Source organism: Meleagris gallopavo, chromosome 1 (assembly GCF_905368555.1).
Source record: "Meleagris gallopavo chromosome 1, MGAL_WU_HG_1.1, whole genome shotgun sequence".
NCBI lineage: Eukaryota > Metazoa > Chordata > Aves > Galliformes > Phasianidae > Meleagris > Meleagris gallopavo.
Window position 1 is genome coordinate 104741669 of NC_139404.1, and position 26810 is coordinate 104768478.

General features: G+C 40.7%; 1 long non-coding RNA gene across 1 annotated transcript in view; it reads right to left on the minus strand.

Moving 5' to 3' along the window:
- LOC109370249 (uncharacterized) overlaps positions 1–23193 on the minus strand; it is a 112388-nt gene extending 89195 nt beyond the window's left edge. Inside the window, exon 1 of the long non-coding RNA XR_014887929.1 lies at positions 23052–23193. This is a non-coding gene — a long non-coding RNA (uncharacterized LOC109370249). The remainder of the gene's footprint in view (positions 1–23051) is intronic.
- Positions 23194–26810: the final 3617 nt, after the last annotated feature.

A 26810-nucleotide genomic window follows, 5' to 3' on the forward strand; every position in this document is an offset into this window, starting at 1 on the left:
CAAAGTCCCATTTTCATACAGCTATATTTTTTAACATCCCTTGTACAAAATAAATCTGGAATTAGGAGGCAGTCTATGCACAGCAGTCATGCTGGCATGTTTAATAATCCACAAGAGAAGTGCTGCAAACAGTCCAGAGTGAAGTGCATGGCAGGGGGACAAGGAGGAAAGTTTGGCTTCTACAATGCATCTGAGTACAAGACCAATTTATTTCCTAAACATTAATGTTAACATGAATATAAACATTTGTGCACAGTTTTTACATGGGATATTGTACAGAGTAACCTGATAGAACTTGCATTTTATTTATAAATCTGATAGGGCAGAACTTGCATTGTATCATCAGAAACTTGGAACAAGTGCTCCTTTGTCTCTTTATTTCAGCGTAGATTTGTGTTCCACAGTCAAAGTCTAGGCAATGGCTGGACAGAAAATTGCACTGAAAACATTTTTCTTTTCCTAAAGCAAGCTCAGGGAGAAACATTTATTTAATAAAATGGAAAATCAATATAATTTTAATTTTAAGAAGTCAGAGCCAATGCCAAGCTGTCCTTTAAAGAAGCCTGATAAGAATTCATGACCTTTTTTTTTTTTTTTTTAAGAAAAAAATAAAATTAAAACCAGCACTGATTTAATGATTCTTTTCCAAGTTTGTTTAGAGTCTGAATGTTTGGTTCATCACTGTTACTTCAGTATCTTCTGCAAATTTTGCTTGATCATCATGCTTCAAAATTACTTTAGATTTTGAATTAATTTGCACAGAAAGAAACAGGCAGAACAAGTACTGCAGCTATGTGTACTACAGACTGTAACATATTCAATAATTTAAGCATACCAGCAAAAATTCAAATCAGTTTGACAGCATGTTGGAAGCAATAGAAAAGATAGTTCACAAGCACTTAATAGAAAAAAAAAGAAAGGAAGGAAGGAAGGAAGGAAGGAAGGAAGGAAGGAAGGAAGGAAGGAAGGAAGGAAGGAAGGAAGGAAGGAAGGAAGGAAAAGGAAGGAAGGAAGGGAGAACGAAAGAAGGAGAGAAAGAAAGATAAAGAAAGAGAGAAAGAGAGAGAAAGAGAGAGAGAGAGAGAGAAAGAAAGAAAGAAAGAAAGAAAGAAAGAAAGAAAGAAAGAAAGAAAGAAAGAAAGAAAGAAAGAAAGAGAGAGAGAGAGAAAGAGAGAAAGAAAGAAAGAGAGAAAGAAAGAAAGAGAGAAAAATAAGTAAAAAGAAGGAAAGTAATAGTTAAAGTGAGATTACACTGGAACATATTTAATGTTGAAAGATATGCTAGGACTGGAAAAATGCAGAAAGCAATACAGAAAAATTTCATTTCATTGAGTTGCTAGTTCATTTAACTATTTCTCACATTTCTGTATTGCATGTCTTCTAACCCTGTTTTCTACTGAGTTCTTGATTGTCTAGACTGATTCAAACAACCTGATTGTTTATGCTCCATTAACCCCAACACAGGAAGAAGCAGATATACACAAATGCATCCAAGCCATGCAGATAGAATTCTATCAGTTATGAACCACTTCCTTAGCACCAACTCAACACCTACTTGCAGAAGGGCTACTTAAAGCAACAAAGCTAGAATATATATGTCACTTTTTTCCCTGGAAACTTGAGGATTAATTCCTTGTTGTGATCCAAACAGTGAATATGTTTACATGACTTGGTGCATAAAACCAGACAATTCCCAGTGCCTTGTGGGGCATGTAAGGAGAAGAGGCCAAAGAATTTTGGCCTACTGAGTGGAAACACTCTTAAATCAAATCTCTGGGACTTTAGCCTGAATGGAGTGATGGCTCTCACGGGTGAGGAAGAACTAGTTCTCTTACTGTGCAGGGCTCTAAGTCACAAATGACCTCCCAGGGTGCTTTTGAGACATTGCCCTTTTTATGATACAAAGGAAAACTGTGGCTGACCCTCTTATTTAGTGCAATATTTTTTTTATTATCTTCTGGCCTGATTTTCCTTTGGAACTATCATTGAACCACACAATGGAAATTATCACACCCTTACAAGATCAAAGTCTCCATCAGATTGGAGAAGTCAACAGTGCCCTTAAAGATCACATCCAAACACAGATGTCAGAATCAGAAAGAGACTCCAAGAGAAGTATTTGTATGTGATAAAAACTGAAACCTAGGAAAACCCTGCATAGTTTAGTTAATAAAATCACATCCTATTACATACCAAATAAAGTATTTTAAAAGTAAATAAACAGGTAGATTAACACATGTTCACTGAAAATTGGATTTCTGGACTGCAAGTATGAGTCTAGGATCCATCCTCATATAATGTGTTTGTATGTATAAATCATGATGTAATCTGTCAAATACAGCTGAGCACATAGCTCTGTTAATTGTTTATTTCCCTCAGCAGAATTTTGAAGGCTAGTAAATCGGCCCTCCCAAACTTAGAAGAGATTATTTTCCTTTCAAGCTGTGCCAAGGTCAGGCTGTCACCACTACAGGCTTGGGTGACCTATGTAACTCCAACTGCTCTTCTCAGGATTTAGAGCAGACTGCTCTAAAGTCCAGCAACCAAAGGAACTGATGAAACCATAATATACTCAAAGTCACATTTAACTGCTTTGTCATGCAGCATGTTTTATGTGTGATGAGGTTTGATTATATGAAGGTCTTTAAAACGTGATATGGATGACATGAATAATTTTCTTTCTTGTTTGCTGAGGTAGAAGGAGAAGTAGAGTAACGTTTCATTACCTTCAACTGTTCTTTTCTCAAGTGTCAAATTAAGGATCATCTGACTTCCAACAAGATCCCTGTCAGGCAGGAAGTTTGTCTAGTTTTCAAGGGTCTATGTGTGTGAGAGAGCTGGCTCATCTGCTAGTCTTTTATATATATTATTTACATTGCACATTGATTTGAATCCAGAGAGGGTCTAGTTAGAGACCTAAAAATAAATTATCTTCTGCTAGAGTTCTTTAAGAAGTGGAAGTCTACTGACAGAGTAGCAAGAGCTAAATGTTTGATACATAAACCAAGAGAATAGAGCCATAATCCATCCCACTTCAGTCACAACAACAAAACTAACCAGGGAATGAGATGTATCATAAGTTTTATTAAAAGATGATTTTATCACCTATGTGTTGGCATAATATCATATAATCATAGAATCACAGAATGGTTTGGATTGGAAGAGACCTCAAATCCCACACCGCCCCAAACCTTTCTGTGGGCAGGGCTGCCCCCCACCAGCTCAGGCTGCCCAGGGCCCCACCCAACCTGGCCTTGAGCACTTCCAGGGATGGGGCACCACAGCTTCTCTAGGCAGCTATGTCAGCGCCTCATCACTCCCTGAGGAAAGAATTTCATCCTAACATCTAACCCAAATCTACCATCTTTTAGTTTAAAACCATTTCCCTTTGTGCTTAGTATTTTTGCTGCGATGGAGATATTTTAGAGGAAGAATTTTTCTGAAGTCAAATATTAAAAACTGTGTTAACTTAGATAAAATCAAATGACTGCGAAAGGACAAAGTCATAACATTTCTTTCACAACTATGTGCATTTTTTCCTGCTTTTATCCTCATTAGCATTTTAAGATATTCTAGAATTTCACGTTTCTGTGTCTATAGTGCTGTCTTGTCTTCTATGATATGCAGGACTGAGTCTTATTCTACCTGGCATGCAAGTATTCATCTTCACACCTTACTGAAACACTCATCAGCCTTTCCCTCAGTGGGAGTATTCATACATATACAGGTTACTCTTGTAATTAATGAGCCCAAGATAAATAATAACAGTGTTTTCAAAAGCCATGTCCTTTCAGAAGGAAGTCTCTCTGAAGGAAATACTCATGCCTGTAGTAATTTTTTCTGTATTTAAAGTATTTCCTTTTTGTATGGGATTCTAAGAAATGTTTATATGGGATAATATCTGAGAACTGCAGATGGTCCTAGATGCAGAAGTAACACGCACATACGTGTGCTGCTTGTGCTGTGTCTCTAGGCTATAGGATGTCTTCTAGGCTTATATATCAATTGACTTTGAAATTTGTGAAAGCAGGCAGATTTTTGTAGCCCTTAATGTGATATAATGGCATGAATTTTAAGGCTGTCAGCCCTTTCGGTGCAATTTAATACAGGCTGGTTAAAAGGAGCAATAGGAAATCTATGTGAGCAGTTTCTAGCTGTCAGCTCCAATTTGCCGTGACAGCCCATGATACAGACAACCTGCATAGCTACTGAGCAATTTTGACCACCTCCAAAAAGGACTGATTTGAATGTGCACTCTCTCTGGATTGCTCCTGGTAAAGCTATCCAGTTCTGTAGTGAAAGAGGAGAGCAGAAAAGCTGCAGCCCCTTGGAGGACGCTGGGCTGCAGCCAGCAGAGACCTCCCATCTGTTGATGTAAGTGGTTCCATGAAGATTGGTGCTTGGGGCCCAGAGTCTTGCCTGCGAGCAGGTGTGCTGGAAGCCGCAGGGGTCCCTGTAACCCCTCTTTATCCTCTGCACAGTGTTGGATTTGTGTTGTATTTGTAATGCTCATCTACTGAGCCCATTTTCACCTTGTTTCATCTCCTTTCCTTTAAATCTAAGAGAGTTATAAAAAATTGTGGATCCGGTCCATAGACAGGTGCCTGAGAGTAATGGAAATCTCTCAGGTCGTACACTCTGGTGTAAGGGTCAGTGTCTATTTCTGACTAACAACCTCAAGCTCTCCTTCCTTTAATGAATACTAAGGAATTAATTCCCTACAGTACTACAACAGTTATTATTACATGAGCACAGAACACATCATTCATCTTCCTTGCTTAAGGGGCAGTGTAATATCATACTGCTCTTTCTCCATTAGTTACAGCCAGCTATTGGTAACTTTAAAATCAGGCTTTGGCACACCATACAAATAAAAATACATTTATGCAATTGAATGCCTATGCAGTAATTCAATCAAGGGAGGTCTACTGCTGGTCATAAACTACTTAAGCTGTTTGACTCTCAGCTTAAGACATCAGCAAAAGTCTTTGATTAAATTACAGTCTTAGATTTACCTGCACATTTTGTGTTATTCAATGCTACCTGTATATGTGGCGATACATCGAATGTGATGCTTAAACTTTGTGCTGCTACCAAAATAAACTGCTTTTTTATCTGGGTGAAATCTGATGATACTGACATCAAGAGAAGTTTTTCCTTGAATTTTGATGAAGCCACGCCTGCAGCCCTTTTGCCTTAATAACTATGTTGTAGTCACAGGTCTGTAACCACAGTCTGCTGTTACTCACAGCACTCCTAAAAACAGCTAATATTTTTCATTAAGTCAAAGAATACTGGAATTAATAATGACAAAATCTGTGGGTATACAAGACCTCCTTTAGTTCTGACAAAGACTTGGTGAGCAATATACTACGTTCACATATGGAGCTACAACTCTGAGTGTGAGTTGAGTGCCACAGCCTGGAAGGAGGGCTCCTAACTGCATGCCAGCAAAATGTCTGCGTTGATACACGGCAAGGACAGAACTCACCCAATGTAGCATTTTAGACTATTACTTTGAGTCTGTGAGTTTGATGCATCATTCAGGCTTGAAGCAATGCCATTTCAGAAGAGCACTGTTGTCCAATACAGAGGCTGGAAATGTCCCTGACAAGCATCCAGAGTTCAGACAGCCTTCCTGGTATATGTTTCCATTAGCAGTCCCATATGCATCCCACTCTCAATTCCCAGAGTAGAGAGCATGTCAGGACAAGCTGTGGTCTGGCCAGGAAAAAGAAAAAAAGAATCTTTTTTTTTCCTCCCAAAAGAGCAGCGCTCATACAGAGCAGGAGAAACAGCACAGACATCTCGAAATGTAGATTTGGCCCTTTGGAGTTCATTTCCGGTCCCTCAGACAGATCTGGTACTCATATCAGTGCTTTTTGCCAGATACAGATTAACAAAACCATCTGCTCCTATTGCACGTGTAAACCAGGCTGTCATTCAAGGCAGGCAAACACTTCCTGGCTGTTCCTGGCGCTATCAGCTCTGAGCCAGGAGCGGATATTTTCCAGTTTGCCATTAGAAAGCATCACGCACACCCCCAGCCATCCCTGCAGAGCACACTGGGACGTTGCAATGGTTTTAGGGCAGTTCTGAGGCATACTGGGGTAAGGACAGGGGCACTGCAGCAGTGCCACTCCCCAGTGGCAGTGGTGCACAGCTGTGAGGTGCTCAGATCTATGAGCACAGAGGAGAATGTTTGCAAGATGGAAAGCTGGGATAGCTTTTCCTTACCCTCTTGAGAGGAAAGTGAATGCCTATCTCAGTAGTGATTTGCACTACCAGTGGCAGCAGGGACATTTTCATAGAATCATAGAATTGTTTGAGTTGGAAGGGACCCTTAAAAGCCATCTGGTCCAACTCCCCTGCAATGAGCAGGAACACCTACAGCTCCATTAGATGCTCAGAGCCCAGTCCCCAAAGTCTGAGCTCCACATGCATACACCAGCAAACTCTGCCTGTGACCGTGAAGAACACTCCTCATCCTTTTTCTGTCTGTGCAGTGCATAAATCACAGCAGCTTGCACTGTTTCTCACATTGGAATCAATAGATCTAAAGACAGAGCAAAGGACATCTTGGAGTCTAACATACAGTATCTTTAAATACACTACAATATTTCTTTTTTGGAGTAAATTCGGAAGAGAAGTAGTAGTACTCTGGTATTTTTTTAAGTCCACAATCTTCAGAAAAACCACATAACAGAAAATGGAATATTGTGAGCAGCCCACATAATTACTCATGATAGATAACTGTATTAAAAATTAAACATAAATTATTGGAGGCATTACAGTGTTGGCACAAGATAAAAAAGGTGCTTTATATTACTGAAAGGTTTAGCTAACTGCCTGAAAGTTTGGCTCAGTAGAAAGCAGACTAGCCTGGATAAATTGAAAGCATTTATTGTTTGAAATATGGATTTTAATATAGCACAGCACAACCCCAAAACATCAGTCCTTTTCAGTATGGTTAAAGTAAGATGGATCTTGCAGATTTAAGTAGCCAGCAGAACACTCTTTGGCAGTAAGAAGCAGGAGAATTATAAGGGAGTCTCCTTGGAGCCACTCCACATCTTTGGAGGAGAACTCTTCATTTCTTCCCCAGGGCTCCCCAGAGCCCTGCCTGGCTGCTTTATATTTGAGCGCTGGGACACACTCCTGGCACTGGCACCCAAATACCCATTCTGCTCTGAGGACATCGAATTGCGAGACAGAAGGGAAAAAGCCTTGTGTCAGGAGTTTCTGAGACTTTCAGTGATCAGGGAATTTAAAGTGTTTGAAAACATCCTCGTGATTTTTAATTAAAAACAAAACAAAAACAAAAACAAAAACAAAAACAAAAACAAAAAAAAAACACAGAAAATTAGAATCAAGTGATACTATCCTGTCTTTGATATTCTTTCTGTGTAAAAAATTATCGTGCAGAATGGAGAGGGAAGAATGCAAGAACATGGCTATTCCAAAATCTATCAGTTTGCTTAGCTATCTCAAGTAGGAGATTTCTTTTTGCTTTGGGTTTACACAGCTCCTTGCCAGAGGAGCTACTTTGCAGAAGAAGAGTAGGTAGGGACTACAGTGTTTATAGATATTCCACAGTATGGTTACCTAAACATGTAGGTTGCTCTGAAAGTAATGCCCCCTATATATTTCCACGGGCACTACAACAGATACAAAGAACTTAATCGCACTACATTAAGAGAGCAAATTCTCAGCTACAAAACACTATTTGTCAACATAGTCACAACCATTAGCTATGCATTTTTGCCAGCGATGTCAGTGTGTGCCATCTTTTCCACGTGGAGGAATTCAGTGACACAGTTTTGTTTCATACGCACCTCCATATCAGATACCATTGTGTCACATTGCCCCTCTGCTGCCATCTGTCACACAACAATAACATGTAATGGGATATTGATGGGAAGGTTCAACCTCTACTGCTATACCACTAACATCCACATCTGATGTTCTGGACCAACATAATAAAATATGAGGCATTAATTTCAGAGCAATCCTTTTAATTTTCCAGTTGTCCACAGGACAAAACTTGCTATTTTTGTCTCCAAGCTCTTAGGTGGTTTTTAGATTATACAGAGAAGAAAGAGGCTCTGGAAAAAAAAAAGAAAAAAAAAATTTGTTCTCAGACCGATCAAATAGAGAAACTGAGATTCCAGAGCAACATTTGACCCTGTGAACATCATTTTTCTCCACCCCTGCTTCCAGCAGACAGATTCCTCAAGTGTGCAATATCATGCCACAGCACACACTGCCCCACTGCTTCCCCCTCCCAGTGTTACCACTGCCCGTTCTCAGCACCACATGACATAACAAAGCAGTATGTTGGGTGTCATTTGCAGTTCAGCCCATGAGCTGCGATTGCTGTTTATTTGAACACATAAACAATTGTCTAGCAAGCTGGGACAGTGAGCTCACTGTACCAGATATGGCATTTGCTCCTTCCTGTGTGTGACTCCCTGCAAGTGTGACTCAGATATTTCCAGAGAAAAAAAAAATAAAAAATAAGATGTGAGACCGCATGTCTCATCTTTCAGAAAAGACACTTTCAAAGAGGAAAGCCTGAGTAGCAGCCCCAAGGAGCTTTGCCTCAGATGTGTGTTATCTGTAAAAAAAAGCAATGGTGATGATGATGCATCTGTGGAAAAATTGCTATGACAATACCACAAGAAACTGTTTCTGCAGCAGCCACTGCAAGCCTGAGATAGCAGGAGCTCCTTCAGAAATTCCAAGCAGGTCTTTCCTGAGAAATATTGGTGAGAAGCCGCTCTGCGCTCAGTTGTAGGTTTCATGGTAATAGGCTACATCTGCCAAGCCTGATCCCTGGCTGAGGAGTCCCATGTTTTGGGGCAGGAGCACAGCCACAGCCTAGCCAAAGCAAAAGGGATTTCCTCCAGCTTGTTTCACGTGAAAGGTTCTCCCAAACCTAGTTTATAAAACCTCAACCATGGGAGTTTCTTCACCCTTACTGTTTGGCACTGATTGCTTTTCCTCTGACTAATCAGCACATATTTTTCTAACACCATGTTCTACAAAGGTCTCGCAGTAAGCAGGGCTAATATCTGCAGTTCTGTTTTTAGGTGACACTAACTAGGTCCAAGAGAGAAACTTTTCTTCTTCCCAAGGTATAAACTCCTCCTCCTCTCTAACTTATCAAGCCATGGAGTTCATCCAGTGAAGGGCAACAGAGCTGTAAGAAGTCTGGAGCACAAGTCTGATTGGGAGCAGCTGAGGGAACTGGGGTTGTTCAGTCTGGAGAAGAGAAGGGTCAGGGGAGACCTCATTCCTCTCTACAGCCACCTGAAAGGAGGTTGTGATGAGGTGGGAGTCTGCCTATTATCCCACATAACTAGCAATGAGACCAGAGGTAATGGCCTCAAGTTGCACCAGGGGAGGTTCAGATTGGATGTTAGGAGAAATGTCTTCTCAGAAAGAGCAGTGAGGCAGTGGCACAGGCTGCCCAGGGAGGTGGTGTAGTCACTGTCCCTGGAGGCATTCAAGAAGCATGTGGATGTGGCACTGACGGATGTGAGCAATGGGCATGGTGGGGGTGGGCTGATGGTTGGACTAGGTGGTCTTTCCAAAACATAGTTAATCCATGAGTCTATGATTCTAGGATTTCAGCCTTCAACACAGACCAGAACAAGACCAAAGATGTGGTTTCCACTCTTGTTTCCCATGGCTCCCCTGAGCCTCTTTGCCACAGCCAGGAGGAGGAGGCCAGCCTGCCTCCTGCAGCCACTCTTGGGTCATGCTCAGCTCACCTTAATGCACCTCCAGTACAGACAGGGAACAAGGACAAATTATATAATCATGGAATGGCTTGGGTTGAAAGGCATCTCAAAGACCCAACCACTCTCCTGAATGCAGAGTTGCCAACTATTAAGGCTGAAAAAGACCAGCTCCCTTAGTCAGTTTTCACAGGAGAAATTCTCCAGCCCTTTGATCACCTTTGTGGTCCTCTGGACCTGCTCCAAAAGCTCCATGTCCTTCTTGTGCTGAAGGCCCAGACCTTGACACAGTACTCCAGATGGAGCCACACGAAGGCAGAGTAGTGGGGGACAATCACCTCCTCACCCTGCTGGACATTCCTCTTTTGATGCAGCTCAGGATACTTAAAGGAGTGAGAATCTACCTCACACTCTATTTTTGGAGGGCACTTGGCAATGGTGTTACCCTGTAATCATGCTTTATCTATCCCATAGCTTTATATAGAACTGTTAGGCACCACAGAACTGTCTTACTAGAACTCTTTTCCTGAAACTCCTTGACAAAAAAAAAAAAAAAGTTGAGTTTTGAAATTTTTTTCACTTCCTGAAGAGAACTCTGTGCAGCAAGGTGAAAAACTGGAGTCTCCACATGTAAGTACACAATGCATTTTCACTTCAGCTGAGAACCTGAGCAGGAGAAAAAGTAGAGCAAAGAAAGGAGTGAAGTGTTACATGAAAAATGGTGAGGTCATTAAAAATTTATAGAGGAGAGGATCCAAGTGCAGTAATGAGGCATCACACAAAACCAATGGAGTGCTTAGCACTAAAATCCTTTCTACATGCTATTTTGTTACCATCTTATCAACATGACACCCATTAGCATCTGATAATAGTAACTAATCAGCTGTTCTGCCTTCCTTTATTTTCCTTCAGAAAATATCTTTTTCAGTGTGCAGTCCCTCCCCACAACAATATCACATACTAAATAATGCATAGGATTAAAACCCTGCCAGGCAACCCTGATGTCACTTCCTCCCAGACTGATCCTACCTAAGAGGAACACTTCAAGCCTGAATGCATGCTGCTCCCTCAAACTGCAAAAGAAGACTACAGTTGGTAGAGGCAACTGCCCCCTTCCATTATTATTTTAAGTTTTGAGCAATGCTGGATTAGGACTGGAATTTGTTTCTTCAACACTGAAGGACAGTAGCACATATGGGTTCAACTCAGTGGCTGGAGAAGTCATCAGGATTGAGTGATAAGGTCTTGTGAGCACAGACAAAAGGCGTAAACCACACAGTTCACATTAAAATTGGTATTTCTAACCTAGGGCAAGAGACTGGCTTGTTCAGACACCTGGCTGAGAAGTGCTATCACTCTTATATGCTGAAAATGTGAGAATCCAAGCGGATCTTTCAACATAGTCAGTGATGGTTTCCAGCTATAAAAAGAACATGACTGTTTTGTTTGTTTTGTGGTTGAAACTTTGAACTGCTGCACTGGAACTTGCGATCCTGGGCTCCCTACCCAGATCAGACACAGAGTTGCCATGTGATTAAGACAAGTCCTTTTTTCTCTGTTTCATTTCCCCATTTATAAAACGGTGGTGATAAGAGATATATAAATAACTGACTTTTTAACTCAGAAGCAACCTGAGAAGCCAAGACCATCATGTCAATATGAAATTTTTCAAATGTCACTTCCTAGAGAAGTTTGAAGTTGAAAATTCTTTCACCATGAAAATTCTAAGCAGTTTCACCATCAGAAAGATTGGAGAGCTTTTGTTTGAAACTCATAGCCATGTGACACACAGATTTTGGTGAACTTGATTCAATACTTTTTTCACAAATATGACATTAACAAAAAAAAAAAAACAACCAAAACTCAGGCAAGCAACTCAATGCTCTTTCTCTTGCTTGTCTACTTTGATCGAGTATTCTTCAGGGAAAAAGTATCTAAGTCATACTGTAATTAATATTACAGCTATGTAAGTATATAGATATCAAATGGAGTTCTGGATACAGTTTTGCAAAGTATAAATTGAGGCTGTTCTAGGATCATAGTTTATCAGTTTTTAGCAAGGCACTGGCACATGTAAATAGACTTTAAAACAGCCAATTACCACTAAAAATGTTCTTCAGATGTTTGCTCTTGCAAGATGCAGAATGTTCCCAGGGGACTGGAGTAAAGGGTAGTAGGAATTCATGATTTCTTTTAGGGCAAACAAATTCAGGAACAGAAGTGCCTTCAAGGGTGAAACCAGTGCTTGCTGACTAGGCGATGACCTCCATGCAAAGCCCCAGAAATTGCACAGAGGAAATGAGATAATAAGCACAAATGTATGTGCTTCTAGTTTAAGCCTGAGGATGTGGTTTCATCACCTTCTTCTCTTCCAAATGGAGAAGGGTGCATTTTGTATTATCCCAAGTATTACCACAGATGGATTGCCAGAAATGATGTTGGAGAATTCAAGACACTGATTGAGTCACTCTGGGACATCCTTTCCCTTGAAATCTGAGGAAGCTCAACATCTCTGGTTTCTGATGTGCCTCTGCTCCACTTTCACCATCTCTGAAAGGGAGGTAAAAGCAGGAGGCTGTGAGGATTAATTCAGTTACATGGTAAAAGTAGGGCACAAATACTGAGCCATAGCAAAGTGCAAGTGGGATGGTATTATCATTTCCTAAACAGTATTTCCACAAATATATTCATGCACTGCAGCTATTAGGTATATCCCTTCGTTACTACAGTGTAGCAATCATTTTGTCAATGACAAAAATACTCCCTGCTGTTGAACTGGACTTCCACAGTAGCAGACTGTAGTGGTAAGACTGACTGAGGCTCATGTCAGACTCCTCTTACACTCGTTGAAACTCTACAATTTTAAGGCACAGTTCACTTTACCTTATATTTCACCTATTGTAGGCATCGATGTTACAGGAAGAGGAAAAACACTCTGATAGTGTCAATTTTTCCCCACTAACTGCAAAGGGACCTGCATGGGAGCTACTTGGATATGCGCGTTTACATTGTAAACCCCTGCAGTGGACTCCTATTAATAAGCTTATTTCCTAGCACACAAGCACGGTGACCACATCAAAGGAGAAAAAAACCACAGTTTTCCAGTGAAATGAAGGCTCATATTTTGGGAATCAACATTTCCAATTTCATAGCTCAGTCATCTACCCAATAAATGAAGCCATGACCAAACCTGTTTATCTGAATCGTAACAAGTATCAAAAGGCCACAATGTCATGTTCATCATGTCGTCCCATCTTTCATACTAAAGAACCACAAGGTTTCAGAGGAAGAAAACAATTCATGTGGATTGATCACAATAAGCAGTGTGTGAATTTAAATTATGATGGAAGTTGAAAGTGGAACACTAATTCAAAGTCATCCTTCCAGTGAGTTTTTTTGTGAGATGTAATTGCAGTTCAAACATTTAACATTTGCTATGTGAATTAACTTCTAGTGGAATTACTATTTATTCTCTAAAATATGCTCTGTGTTACCTCTGTAACTAGCATTTCTCTACAGACATAAATATGGTGATAAGAAAACTCAACAAAATCCATCAGCAAGGACCAGTGTCAGCTAGCTCTCTCAAAACACCACTTTGAACTCAGCAACAGACATTAATGCACTTACGGATTTTGCTTCAGTCAGCTTATCTAGCTGAATATTTCCTGGTCAAATCCAATAAACAGCCTGTGAACAGGACAAGCATTGGTACATCTTTTGCCCTCCTAGCCAAGATTTCACAAAACTGGCAGTTTGCCATGAATGAGCCATGGAGCCAAAACTAACACCTCAGGCTTGAGAAGAGCCCCTTGACATAAGAATTCTGAATGCTCCTTAAGGAGAAGCAATGCAAAGTCCCTTATTTTACTGTCATTCCAATACTTGATATAACACAGATTGAATCTTCAGGTAGCCAAGATTATTTTAGCAAGGTTAATTCTTCTGAATTCAGGAGGAATTTGCTTTCACACTCATGACTCATCACACACACCTGGAAAGTCTTCAGTTCTGTGGATGTAGACCCTTCACCCCACTTGTAAAATATTAATTTCCAGGAAAACGAAAATCTCTTATGAGTCTCACCAGGATCAGGAAAATGTTCTTTGCATATGCTTACATTGCATGGTGCCAATTTTTTCTCATTTAGAACTGCTCACCAGAAAGACGAAAAACAACTTTGCAGACATACAGGCTGCTCATACTACCAAGGATTAGCTGATAATTACTGACCACGTTACATAGCTGTTCATGCAGTGCATACTGCTGTTACTTCCTCACCTTCAGTGTAGGAACACTGTTTTAAACAAAGCCACATTCTGATTACACACAACATCATTCAGATGTGTTCCTTGGTGAGAGGGTCAGCTCTGTCTATGTCACACCACAGACTAAGAGAGTGCCCAGGAAGGAGCTGGAGCACCAGGGCTGTGCTAGCCCGGACTGCTATTATGCTACTTTTACTTCATTCTCTAGCTCTCTTTTGGACCACCTTAACTAGCTCTTTGAAAGCCAGAACTCCTGCCAAAGGATGGCCAACTCTCAGCATGAGTACAGCCAGTTCATTTGACTCACTCTTGGTGCCAGTGACTTGTTTGTCCCTAGCATATCTCGTGAGGGCATGGGGAAGACAGTAATTGATGAGTTGAATTATCTCCCCTTAGCAAACTTGAGTAGCAACAAGCCACAGAGCAAAGCATTTACGCTTTTCCATCCTCTCTTCCCATCCAAATGTCAGGTCTAACTTTAGGCATCTGCAGGGAATGGAAGAAGTTCTTCTTTAGTATTTAGTGAGGAGATCCATTTGCGGTTCCACCATTCCCTACATTCAACTCAGGAAATTGGTTTTATTTTGCAACAGGGAGAAAAAACCACATGCTTAGGAACTATCTTAAACTGTGACCTCTGTGTCCCAGTCTGCCTGCGACAAAATAAACCAAGATTAGTAATTACGACTGGGCAGTCACTTGATTACCCAAACATGTGACAAGACCACAATGGGACAAATTCTGACAAAAGAAACATTTCTAAATACAAAGTTCATATTCCAGTGCTGCTCATGCAGATTTTGATTGCACTGCCCATACGCTGCCCTGTTATGGAAGGGATCTATACAGGCAGGCAAATATTTTCTAAAATCTACAGTTGTGAAGTAATAGCACAGATTTATTTTATTCATTTGTTTATGAATTTCAAATTCATAAGCAAGATGGACATGATTCCACTTTACTTAGTTAATGAAGAAAGAGATTCTGTTAGCCCTAGTTAGATTCCCCAACACTTTCATGAGATTGTTTTTGAGCAACCTACAAGCTAAGAAGAAAGGATTGGACAAAAAGTTTGTCAACAACAGATAGCTTTAAGAGAAATCTTGAATCAGTTTTCAGGCATTTCATAAAGCAAAGAGTAGCTTTGGACAGATTATAAATAGAATAACAGAATCATAGAATCATTAAGGTTGGAAAAGACCTCTCAGATCACCCAGTTCAGTCATCAGCCCACCCCCACCACACCCACTGCCCACGTCCCTCAGTGCCACATCCACACGGTTCTTGAACACTTCCAGGGACGGTGACTGCACCACCTCCCTGGGCAGCCTCTGCCACTGCCTCACTGCTCTTGCTGAGAAGAAATGGTTCCTAATATCTAATCTGAACCTCCTCTGACAAAACTTAAAAGCATTACCTCTTGTGCTTTCACTGTTACCAGGTCTGATGAAGTCTGATAGCTGGAATATGCAGAGGAAAAGCTGAGGAAAAGATACTGCTAAAACTCAGCATAAAATCAGAATAGTAAATGGAAGGTGATCTGACTCTGAGTCCTGCTGAGAAGAGACATTAATGCCCACAGAAAAGGAATGACTGTGTGAGCAGCACTAAGTCCCTAGTTATTTCCTTTCTCTGTCTGAAGTATGTCAGGCTCCAGGCAAGGCCACGTCAGCACTCTTCTGCCAGCATCCCAAAGTCATCCACAGTCAAGAAGACATCCATGGGGCCAAAAGCAGACATGAGAGTGATAGAAAGGTGCAGAACTCCCTAATATGGCCATTCCACAGCCTTATCCCTTAGAACCACATGACAAATGAGTTACCCACCAGGATCTGAGATACATGACCTTTAGGCAGAGCAAGGAAAGAAGAGCAGGTGGTAACCCTGTAGAGAGGGGGCTGGCTTTGTAAAGTAGAGCAAAAAGCGAGAGGAATTAGAGCTGAAACTTTGGAGACCTAATATAAGAGAGGAGCATATCCTTGAATCAGGGGGAACGTTGGAGAAGGGAAACTTGGGGTCTGAAGATGTCTGCCTAAGGATCCGTCCATCACAAAATGGACTGATCAGCCAAGCTGGTATTAAGTCTAATGCTTTTTTGTGTGTCCTTATCTTTTTATGCCAAAAATCTCAGATATTTGGAAAAACATGTTTTTATAGAGTTCTCAGACATTTCCTTTGAAAATCAGTTACTGTTTTTTAAAATCCAAAAGTTCTAAAATATTTCCCCCAAAAGCTTTATTTTTGCAGTTCTGATACTCTCACAGGTCCATTTTCTGTGTAGCTGACAAATGATAAGCCTTTCAATCTTTCCAAAGTGACTTTGCACTCATGATTTTAATTAGAAGCTGTGACAGGCTCAGGTGGAAAGCAATCCTTTTCTGACATGCTTAATTAATTTCCTCGCATGTAGCACTTCCCTGGAAGTCCATAAGAAATTCAGTGATGAAAGGCTATTTTGTATACTTCGAGAAGTCACAGCTAGGGTTAAGTTTACTAAAACACACCGGAAAGGTGAAGGCCAGAAGAAGGTGAAATGCTTGTGTTGCTGACTTCACAAATCTCATGTTTTCTCCTTCCTGACTTGATCCATGCCAGATCACATCCCACGTATTCTTCAGGCACAGTGCAGAGATATGGTGGTCCACCTTGCCACATCTGTTTGCTCATGTTTAGTGCAGTCTGTTGACATAGTAGAGAACTGGAGAGGTTCCCCTCCATAGAACTGTGCACAAATGCTTTTCTTAATTAATTTATCACCAGTATAGCACCAGATTGCAAAATCAGGACCACGGAAGACATTCTTCTGTGAAACTCAAAAAAAAATGTCTTTTATTTTCTGAATTGCTCCTCCTTGACTTCATTTCCTGCCTCCTTCAGAATACAGCTTCGGGTTTGTTTGCTTTTCAGCAAGAGGGGGAGTGGGAATGGGAGAAGAGAATTTGTTCCTATTTGCTTGGCTGGATTTGATGAAGTGTCCACAATTTATGTCCTTAAGAAATTTCTTTTTTCCTGAGGCAGCAGAGAAAACTGGGTGAGAGTTTTATTCAAGGAACTGCAAGACAAGAAGATTCAAAAATTTGGTTTCCCTGGTAGATAATTATAGGGAAAAAAAATAGATAATGAAAAACCAAAGTACATGAAAAAAATAAAGAAATCCTTTTGTTTAAATATAGAAGCGTAAAAAGGAATATGCAAGTTGAGATTATTTTTTATAAAGTACAGGCAGGGAAAATGCTTGAGAAATGGCTGATGCCAAGTAGTTCTTTATGCCTGATGTGTCAGCAGGGTCCTGGCAGAGTATCTTAAAAAAAAAAAAAATACAGTGTGTGTTTGTGTGCATTCAACATCCTCTTTGGCAGACACACTTCAGACTGCTGTGTGGGCTGTGTTCAGCACCCAACACATACCACAAGTGCAATATCTGTTTCTTATCTACCACAGAGTGATTGCTAATACCTCTGTAGGTAAGTCTTTCCTAGAAAAAAATTAGCAGAGAGCATAATGGGATTCCCTGAGTACCTCTGCCCTGACTCAGGCCTGTGGAGAAAAAGGCTGGCCACACAAAAATGCGAACCCTCTATTACAGAAATGTTGTAACTCAGGGAAAATACAGTGTAGCAAAGAATACAGACAGATTAAAGTCAAGATCAACACCGGTATGCAAGAAAGGCAAAGCTAAGGTTCTTACAGACCACCCTCTTGCAGACTGCCTACAAAGTCAAAAGACAAGCATACAGGCAAAATCAGATAATTTCATATGCAGTGTTAATGTAAACAAACCCGAATGGCAGTGGTGAGGGCAGCTTTGATTTTAGTAGTGTGTGAGAGAATGTTTAAAAAAAATGATGTATTTAATCCTGTGAGGCCAATGTTAGCTGGTGTCAATCCCAAGCTACTTAAATCCCACTGCTCAGACAGACCTCTTCCCATTCCCAGCAAGATAGCTTTTTCAGCTCTGTGTGTAGGTATTTCCTCACATTCAGAAATAGAAACATAAGAAGATGCTCCTCCTATCTGTCCCATGCTTGCTTCTCATGCTTTAAAAGAGCAAGTCAAGGCTGGTCCTGAATGCCAAAGTAATACTCTTATACCGTTTCATGCATGGAAATGAACAGACCTCTCAGCCGCCACGGGCACTGCAATGTGAGATGAACTGACAGAGATGTCCAGAGTGTATTGTAGATACTCCTTTGGGAGTGCCCTTCAAGACTTGTCTGAAATGGGAGGGCATGGGATATTGCCTTAAACCCGACCACTTTTTGACAAGCTGATCCTATACTTAACAGAAGCTTGGTAAGTGAAAGCACCATTACCTCAAGTGGTAATGGCAGCTGAAATTGATCTATTATGAGTCCTACAAATTTGAACGGTTACGCTAAATGCTATTAAAATGTATGGAACCACTTTGTCTTCAATTATTAAATGGAGTAATTTATGAAACCTAATCTCAATAACCTCACTGTCCTACTGGCCATCCCTGATGAAAGGAAGAGTAAATGTACAGAATGGTGGTATTGATCTTTTCTTAAAGGGGAAAAGAAGAGGATCAGGCCTGTTAACCCTTGGTTGCAGGAGAAAGTGGTTCATTCGTGGTTTCTTTTCCCCCCAGAGGTCATGTCCTTCTTTCATTTTTGGGGTCAGGTTTCAGCCTGACAAGTGGTAATTGATTCCGCTGCTGGTTAGGCTGGGGGTGAATGGGAGATGAAGTTTCAGTGAAAACAAATAGCACTTCACAGGTCTGACCTTTCCTCTTCAAGCTTTTATTGTGGTTTACTTGGGATGTGCAGCTTGAAGACTCTAAACCAGTGGTGTCTATCTTACAAAATTTCTGATAGAAAATCCCAAGCTTTTGGCTTGAAGTTAAACCTGGCTTTTGCCTTTGGATCTGCTGGCAACCTCACCAAGAAAGTATTTTCTTCATCTTCTTTCCCATGACTTTGCATAAGATATGGAACACAGTCCAGCAGTAGCCATGACATTTTGCCAATATAATGAAGCTTGCAGCTTAAGATTTCAGTGTTCATCAGAGCTGTTATGAAACAAAACATATTAAAATATAAAGCCAATCACTGCTTGTCCAATCAAGTCATCTGAGGAGCTGGCAGATCTCTACCAGTTCCTTTCTTGCCGCAATCCTGCCTTTGTACAAGATTACTTCAGGTTGCACACATGCCTACTGGTGTTTTACATACCTAAATTTCTGTGTGGTTTAAATCCAGCTGTGAAGCAGGTCCCTGTTGCTCAGTGTGCACTTTTGCAATATATACGCATCTTTGTCAACAGTCCTGACAGGGAAGTGACATTGGGTTGCAGGACAGTGCCTTCAGCTACACCCAGTTAATGAGAAACACTCTAATTCAAAAAGCAAAAAGTGTCCTGACCTGCTTGTGAATCGTTGTTCTGTACACAACGGAAAGGAAATTAGCCTCAGGGGCTCTGCTCAGATGCTTCCAGTCAGGGATAACATTTCACAAAAGTTAACCTCTTTATTTACAAGCATGTTATTATTGCCAACGTCAGCTTTTATTTTAAGGTGTTCTAAGAAGAGTGTGTGTGGCTCATGTCTTACCAGAAGCATTTAAATTGTTACAACTCCTATTTTTGCCAACGGTAACATGTTAGCAAGGGAAAACATTACCTAGACTTTCATCTTCCCCCACCATCAAGTGTCCTAAATTTTCAAGAGAGCCTTGGCATTCCTCGTCAACTGCCTACCATTTTCCCGTCTGTCCAGGACAGCCGTCGTTCCCAGTAGCTCTGGTTCCTCTCTTGGTTGTGCTGCCAGCCCTCAGTGGCCTCTCTGAGTGACACAAGGAGCTAGAGCCAGTCCAAATAAATCCAGGGCCATCTGTAGGTCCGGCTTCCCAGCCTCTCGGCCAAAGATGCACTCTCAGCCCTCCCTAGCAGCTCCAGCCCTGCCACTAACATGCTTGCCAGGTGGGATCAAGATCACATGGGAAGAGGTGCTGAGGGATGCGCCACGTGAAAGCATTTCTAAGAACAGGATAATAAGCCAGTGGGTGAACTTTTCAAACAGGACTGCAAAATACCAAAATCAGGAGGAGTGGGGAGGCCAGCAGGCTCAGTGGTGCTGCAGTAGTCAGAGTGGTCCTTGCTGGCACCCAGGGGCCCTGCATGACCACCAGCTAGCCAGGTGACTGTGGTTCCCAGTGGCTTTGCACCACCATCCTGCTGGGTAGGCTGCACACTGCTGCCGCAATCACAGGAGTCTATACGGCCTCCTATTTTATTCTGCACCCAAGGAGCTTCTCAAAGGCACTTCAGTGTGTCCAGTACTTGTTATGGGGCCCATATTGCCACTTTATTCCTAGCAATGGGCAAAAATATTGATATTCAGTGCTTCTGCTTTTGAGGATTTCTCCTCATTTCCCATCAATATCTTTTATCTACTGTAAAAGATAAGTCACAGAACTCTGGTTGCCATTCCCCCCTTTTGGAAGACCAAACTAGGAAAAAAACTTACTCTTTTGCCAGTATGTTTTGAATGTCAGATACTGGCTGTCTGTGCAATAACCTACCATGAAGTAAAATCAGACTCATTACACACTATTATTGCTTCATTTGCTGCATAGAAGGACCATAAGCCTCAGCTACAAACGTCATGGATGACATACCTTCCAGCCCCAACCAGTGTCTCCACCCTCCTTTCCCCCCTCCCCCCCCCGGGGAAAAAAATGCCCCCACAGTAACCATGCTATCCTATCAGCATCACAACTCCACTTCAGGGCACGTTCCCATGCAGCTGCCCTACAGGACCACCAAGGTCTTGAGAGAGAACAGTGGGTCAACGCCAATAACAAGACTAACCACAAAACTCCCACATGGAGTGAACCAGGAGTTCCTCCAAGAGAGTCTAGGGAGCAGCAGCTGCAGGAGGCCGTGTCACAGCAAGACAACACTTCCAGCCTCTTGGCGGGAGAAGAAGCTGGAGCAAGGGTGCCAGGCCTTGATTTGGTCCAGAACTGATTGTCAGGAGTGACTGAAAAAAAGTAACAGGAAGGTTGCAAGACTCCTTCCGTGTTAATTTAACTCATAAGAAATTAAAGTGAAAGAATGTAAATTTCTGCCCTTTAACCTGGACAAAACACTAGAACACTTCACAGTTGTGGAATTGGGGTAATAATTCATTTATAAAAAGTCTCTATTTAAATTATGTTGGAGAAAGTGTATCAGCATATGCATATACAGTAAAATGCATAAGATGAAGGAAAATGATAAATAACTTCCATCACAAGATGATTTAAATTGTTCATCCGGATGTGCAAAGATATTTTCAGCTAATAAAATCTGTGATACTGGATGCATCATCCCAAAGCTTTTAAATTTGAAGGAAAGGGAACGAAAGGATGTTCTGGAAAGGATATTCATAATTGCTGGGATCAAATCCTGATCTATTTTAGCATAGACAGGCATAAAGCTGAAGGAGGAAATATTTAAACATTTGCTATAGCAGCCATGCATACTGTGATATATAAAAATATATATATATTTAAATGATCTGCTCTAAATTTTCCATCTGATGAAAGAGGGATTTAATTGCATTGCTAAAAAGAAAATAAACAGATGTAATAGAAAACATTTCTGAAAAGGAAATTCATGTTACCAAAAACCCTTGACTAATCATAAAGTGATGCAGCTTTGAAAGGAAATACTTTGATTGCATTTTTACTCCTCTGAGAAGTCAGTTATTTGGAAATACCCAGGATTTTTACAAAATATTTCCTGCTGTGCACATATAAATTGAATGCAAACTCAGGAACTAGGATCTGATTTTTATCTTTGGGTTTTTTTTTTTTTAACTCAGGTGAACCACCTCTGTTCCACCAGAGTAACTCCATGAGCTATGGTGGAGATATTTCTGATTTGCATAGATAAGGAACTTAAGAGATAATTCACTAAATAGAGCTAGTTATATTTATGCTATATGTCTATCTCCATGTTATATACACATAGAAAATAGGGTAACTATGTCAGCATTCAACTTTAGCAACACAATGCTGGCTATTTGCAAATGGCATACTGAAGTAGGGGATACTTGATAAACTTTTTTATATACTAATAAACAAGTATTATTTCTTTTTTAATCCTCTACTAGCCTTAAAACTGTAAGAAAAAATATATTCACTACCCTCTTACTTACTCAACTAGGAAACAAAGTGATGCCTGTAGTGTTGTCCCGTGAGTTATCTTGAATTTACAATAATGTAATTATGAGCACAATTTATAAGTTGCCAAGAAGTGTAGAAAGCAGAGAGGAATAAAGGGAAGCACTCGTACATTCTCTGTTTTATGTTAATATTTGTCAGGTAATATCCTTCACATGCAAGTGAAAGGGCTCAAGGAGACTCTAGCCAACTGGATCTGTATCAGGATGAGGAAAATGCAGTTTCATTGTCTGAGTACAAGATGGTCTGTATCTTCAATAAACCTTTAAAAAGTGTTGTTTGACCATCACATCCCAACCCACTGGTTATGTATTATGTACACATTAGACATTAATTAACGTACCATGCTCCCTTGTTAGTGTACATCCTATTGGTATGCAAAGCAATGGGAGGGTGCAATAGCATTTGCCAAACAAGGTGCCCTGAGCCACCTTTCAAGGAGAAAGGTAAGCTGCCATGTGACATTCTGTAGCTGTTGGTACTGATGCCCCTGAGGGTGAGAATCACTTCACTGGTGACTCCATGCCTTGGTGTTTGTGACAGACTTCAGCTGTCCACATATAGAAATAACATCCCTAATCACATACCCTTAGCCCCAGGGTTGATTCAGGTGACATGAAGAGCTGGTCCATGCCACTAACTCCTTGTCTTCTTCACTGAGCCATGAAGAACAAAGAAGAGGCAGAACACTAATATTCAGGCCATGTTTCTGACACACACCATATATCACAGAATCACAGAATCAAGAAATGGCCAGGGTTGGAAGGGACGTGAAGGATCACGAATCTCCAACCCCACTGCCACATACAGGGCCACCAACCTCCACATTCAATACTAGTCCTGCAGTTACCCACCTTTTCAAAGAGTTGTTTGTAATCGCCTTGTCTTCATGTCTTCATTCCTGATAGCCAGAAGCAGATTCTTCCTGAGTTCAGCAATGGTCAGAGAGATAGGAACAAACAATCTCTCATAGCTGTTCTTACCAATTTTGAGATGCTTTTGCATTGCCAAAGTAAAGAAATTGAAAGCTGCAGCATAAGAACGACTTTGAATGATTTAGAAAGTATCTCCTAGGAGACCAAGAAACGATGTTCTTGAATTGAAAACTGAAAGGTCATTCATTACCTTCAAAACTCAAGCACAGGATACAGCTCACAGCTTGCAGACTCACCATCTCCTTCTATTTTTCCTGTTCACTCAATATCCCATTTTTAAATGCTTCCCTCTCTCTGGTGTTGACCAAAGATCCTGGACTCTCTGAAACTAAAGGAAGATCTTCCTGTTGTCTTTGGTGGGTCTCTCTTTTCATTTCAGGCCTTAAATACTTCTTTGAAGTCTAGAAAGATACTGGAAATTAGAAGTCTGACGAATGCTAGGTTCACATGCAAGATGCTCAGACCCAACATTTCCTGCTGGCAAGGTGTGTGTGACAAGAACATGAGTGAAAAGTCAGTTCTACGGAGGACAGTAAAAAGTGGCCTTCAGTTGTCTTCATATATATGCTCTTCCAAAGCTATAAGTGGCTAAACGCCCTTGCTCCTGGGCATCTCAGTCCTTCCCATCAATTATCAGGCAGCCAAGAAGCAACATACACAAAGACCCATGGTAAATGAATGAGAAGAAAGCCTGAAAAACCTCAGTGCAACATGATCCACCTCCTTCCACACACACGGGTGGCCCAGGATTATGCGTCTCCCTGATAGAAAGTTATGGAAAAAGGTATTATAAAAAGTGATACCCAAAACCATCTAAGTGAAAGAAAGCAACTCTCACTAGATAGACTACGAGCCAGATCACAGAAACATCCAGCTTTTACTAAGGTAATAGAATATAAGGCCAGGACTCTAGCAATGAGTAATATTGATGTGTTGTGTGAGTAGCTGTTTGGGGGAAAAAAAAAAGCCCTTCAAGGAAATGTTTTTATAAGTGCTGTTATGTTCAGAGCAGTTCTACAAATCTGAACATTATTTACATGTTTGAACAGAGGCTGAATTCCTTCAAAAATCTGGATAAACTCACTGGGTTATGAGATCTACGTAACAAAAAGTTTTACAGGGAGGCACAATCTTCTTTGCGTTTTGTGTACGAAAGAGCAATCTGCATAAGCCCTAAGGACAGCTAATGTCCTTATGTGCTAATGATACAGCAATAATAGAAATGCTGAGATTTCAGTTGTTTGCATGCAAGACAAGAACACAGGGTGTTGTATTATGACTGGCAGTAAAAGAGAAGAAAGAGATCATTATCTGCATTTAAATCATTTTTTTTTTTTTCTTCAGGAGGGAAAGTAAAAACATTGGAAAGCCTGAAGGATTCCAAGCAATTTATCACAATTATCTTTAGAACTGAATCCTCCTCTTCTTCCATACACCAGCAACAGATGGTTGTGAGATAAGGTATCCTTTAAAGAAACAGAGCTATGCAGAAAACAAATTAGTATTCAGTGGTCAGAAACCAGGAGACACAGCTCATTTTGTAAAAAATGCTTAGATTTGGTGATAGACCACTAGGGAAGCTGGCATTTTCCTGTTTATAAAAATCATTGTTGCTTTGACTTCTGTTCTAATTCTGTGTATTTCGTCAACTCCCATAGGGAAGAGGTTGTCCTTTTTATATCCTTCTTAGATGTTTATTCAGCATCCAATACCACAGGACAGGGTAAATGAGGAAGTTGCATCTGCAGAAATAAATTTTGCCAATAACCTTTGCCCGTTAGTTGCCAAGGTCCAATACACATGATGCTGCTTGCTGCGGACCAGGCTTTTCTTGCTCTTCCCTGGATAGTAAGAAGAGAAGTTTCAGGTTCTTCCAAATGTGAGAATAGAAGTTCCAACAGATTTAATATAAAGAGGTTTGGCATAGTGCTTCCCACGAAGTCAACTGCAGTAAAATCACACAGCAAACTTCAGAATAAATTGAGTAGCCTGACAGTTGAAGTGCTAATCATCTGAAACGCACACTGTGTTTGTAAATTCATAGTTTTTCATCTTTCCCATATCCACCATTAACCACGTGAACAAAGTCCAAGGGCTCTTTTTTCAATAATGCAAAAGTAGAAAAGTAGCAACCCACCTAGCAAAGGATGTGCTCTCCTTTACTGTACATGAAAAAAGCTGTAAGAAGCGCTGCTCTAAGTTTGGTATGTGCAATTTAGTATTTCATAAATTCTTCAAAAAGCAGTGGGTTTAGCATATATCAAATTTATTTGATCTATTTTTCTACAATTCATAGATCATTACAGTCCAATATATTTTAGCAGGAAGCTCTAGGTGATACGGTGTATGGACTTTTTGCTATACTATAATTCAATGCAATTTACTTGTTAGGAAACACTTTCCTACTAACTTGTATTGTACCACAGGATTTCATGTTCATAGTGTCCCGAGTTACTGAATTTAAAAGACACAGAGTTACAGTGAGATGGACAGTTTGTGTTTCTACGTGTCTATATGGTTCTGTTGGCCCGACAGGTGTTGTTTTCTCTCTTATGAAATTAATATAAGTCTACACAGCAGCACTGGTATAGAGACAGTTTGGTTTTGACAACTAAAATTAGCATCTCAACGACCAAAACAAGGCAGAGATTTCAAAGTGGCACCTCAGCTCGTCTTGGCTGCCAGGTTGTTTCAGCTCATGATGGCCACATTTTAGTGAAGTTAATTGAGCCCCTGTCCTTCATACAGCTTTTGTCAAAGTGGAAGGAGATCCTCTCTCTCCTATATTCTTGTATGGAAGGGCCAAACGAAAGAGAGGATCAATATCAGGGAAGGCTTCATTTGGTGAGTGTCAACACTGTAATTTCCCAAGGAGGGAAAAAGAGCATCTTACACCAAACACATTCAGGCAAGTCAAGAAATGAAATCTGAGGACACTAAAACTCTGTCCAAAACTTCCTGAAGCCAATAGAAAAGTACACCTGTTGATTTGGACAGAAATTCAAATATATCAAAACTTTAGGGCTCAAGCTTTTAAGAGGGGCAAGTATTTTTTAGTATTTGTGCACATTCAAGTTGATTCAGGCAGTACAGGCAGTAGTTGCTAGATTTTCATGCACTTCTGTGTTTAGTTACCTGACAGTTTACAGAAAGCATTTTCAGGTGCACATACCTGTAAATGGACTCTCATTTATCAAAAATTAATTGATTTCACGTAGCAGGAGAATTACGTTCTGAAAGCTGGACCACTGAATCACAGTTGTAGGGTCATATAACCTGACCTGGTGTCCTGGTTTCAGTTGAGACAGTGCTAATAGTACGCTGGTGTTTGGATGGTGCTGAGTCATGGGAGCACATACAGGACTGGGCTGGGCCACTTGATGGGGAAGAGCCACCGCCATGATGGCACAGGGCAGAGCCAGGATAGCTGGCGTGAATGAGCCCAGTGTTTCCAAATCGCATGCAGAAGACTGTAAGGCTGTAAGGATCAGTGGGGCATCAGTCAGAGGGTGGCAAGATGTTGAGTTGTTGGTGAGGTGTCAGTCAGAAGGCAGTTGTATTGTTAGCTGGGTATCAGTTGAGTAATTGGTGAGTAATTGCTCTGTGGAGAGATGTATATACATATATAAATATATACATATTTTTACATATTTTAACAACATATTTTTTTTTCCATTT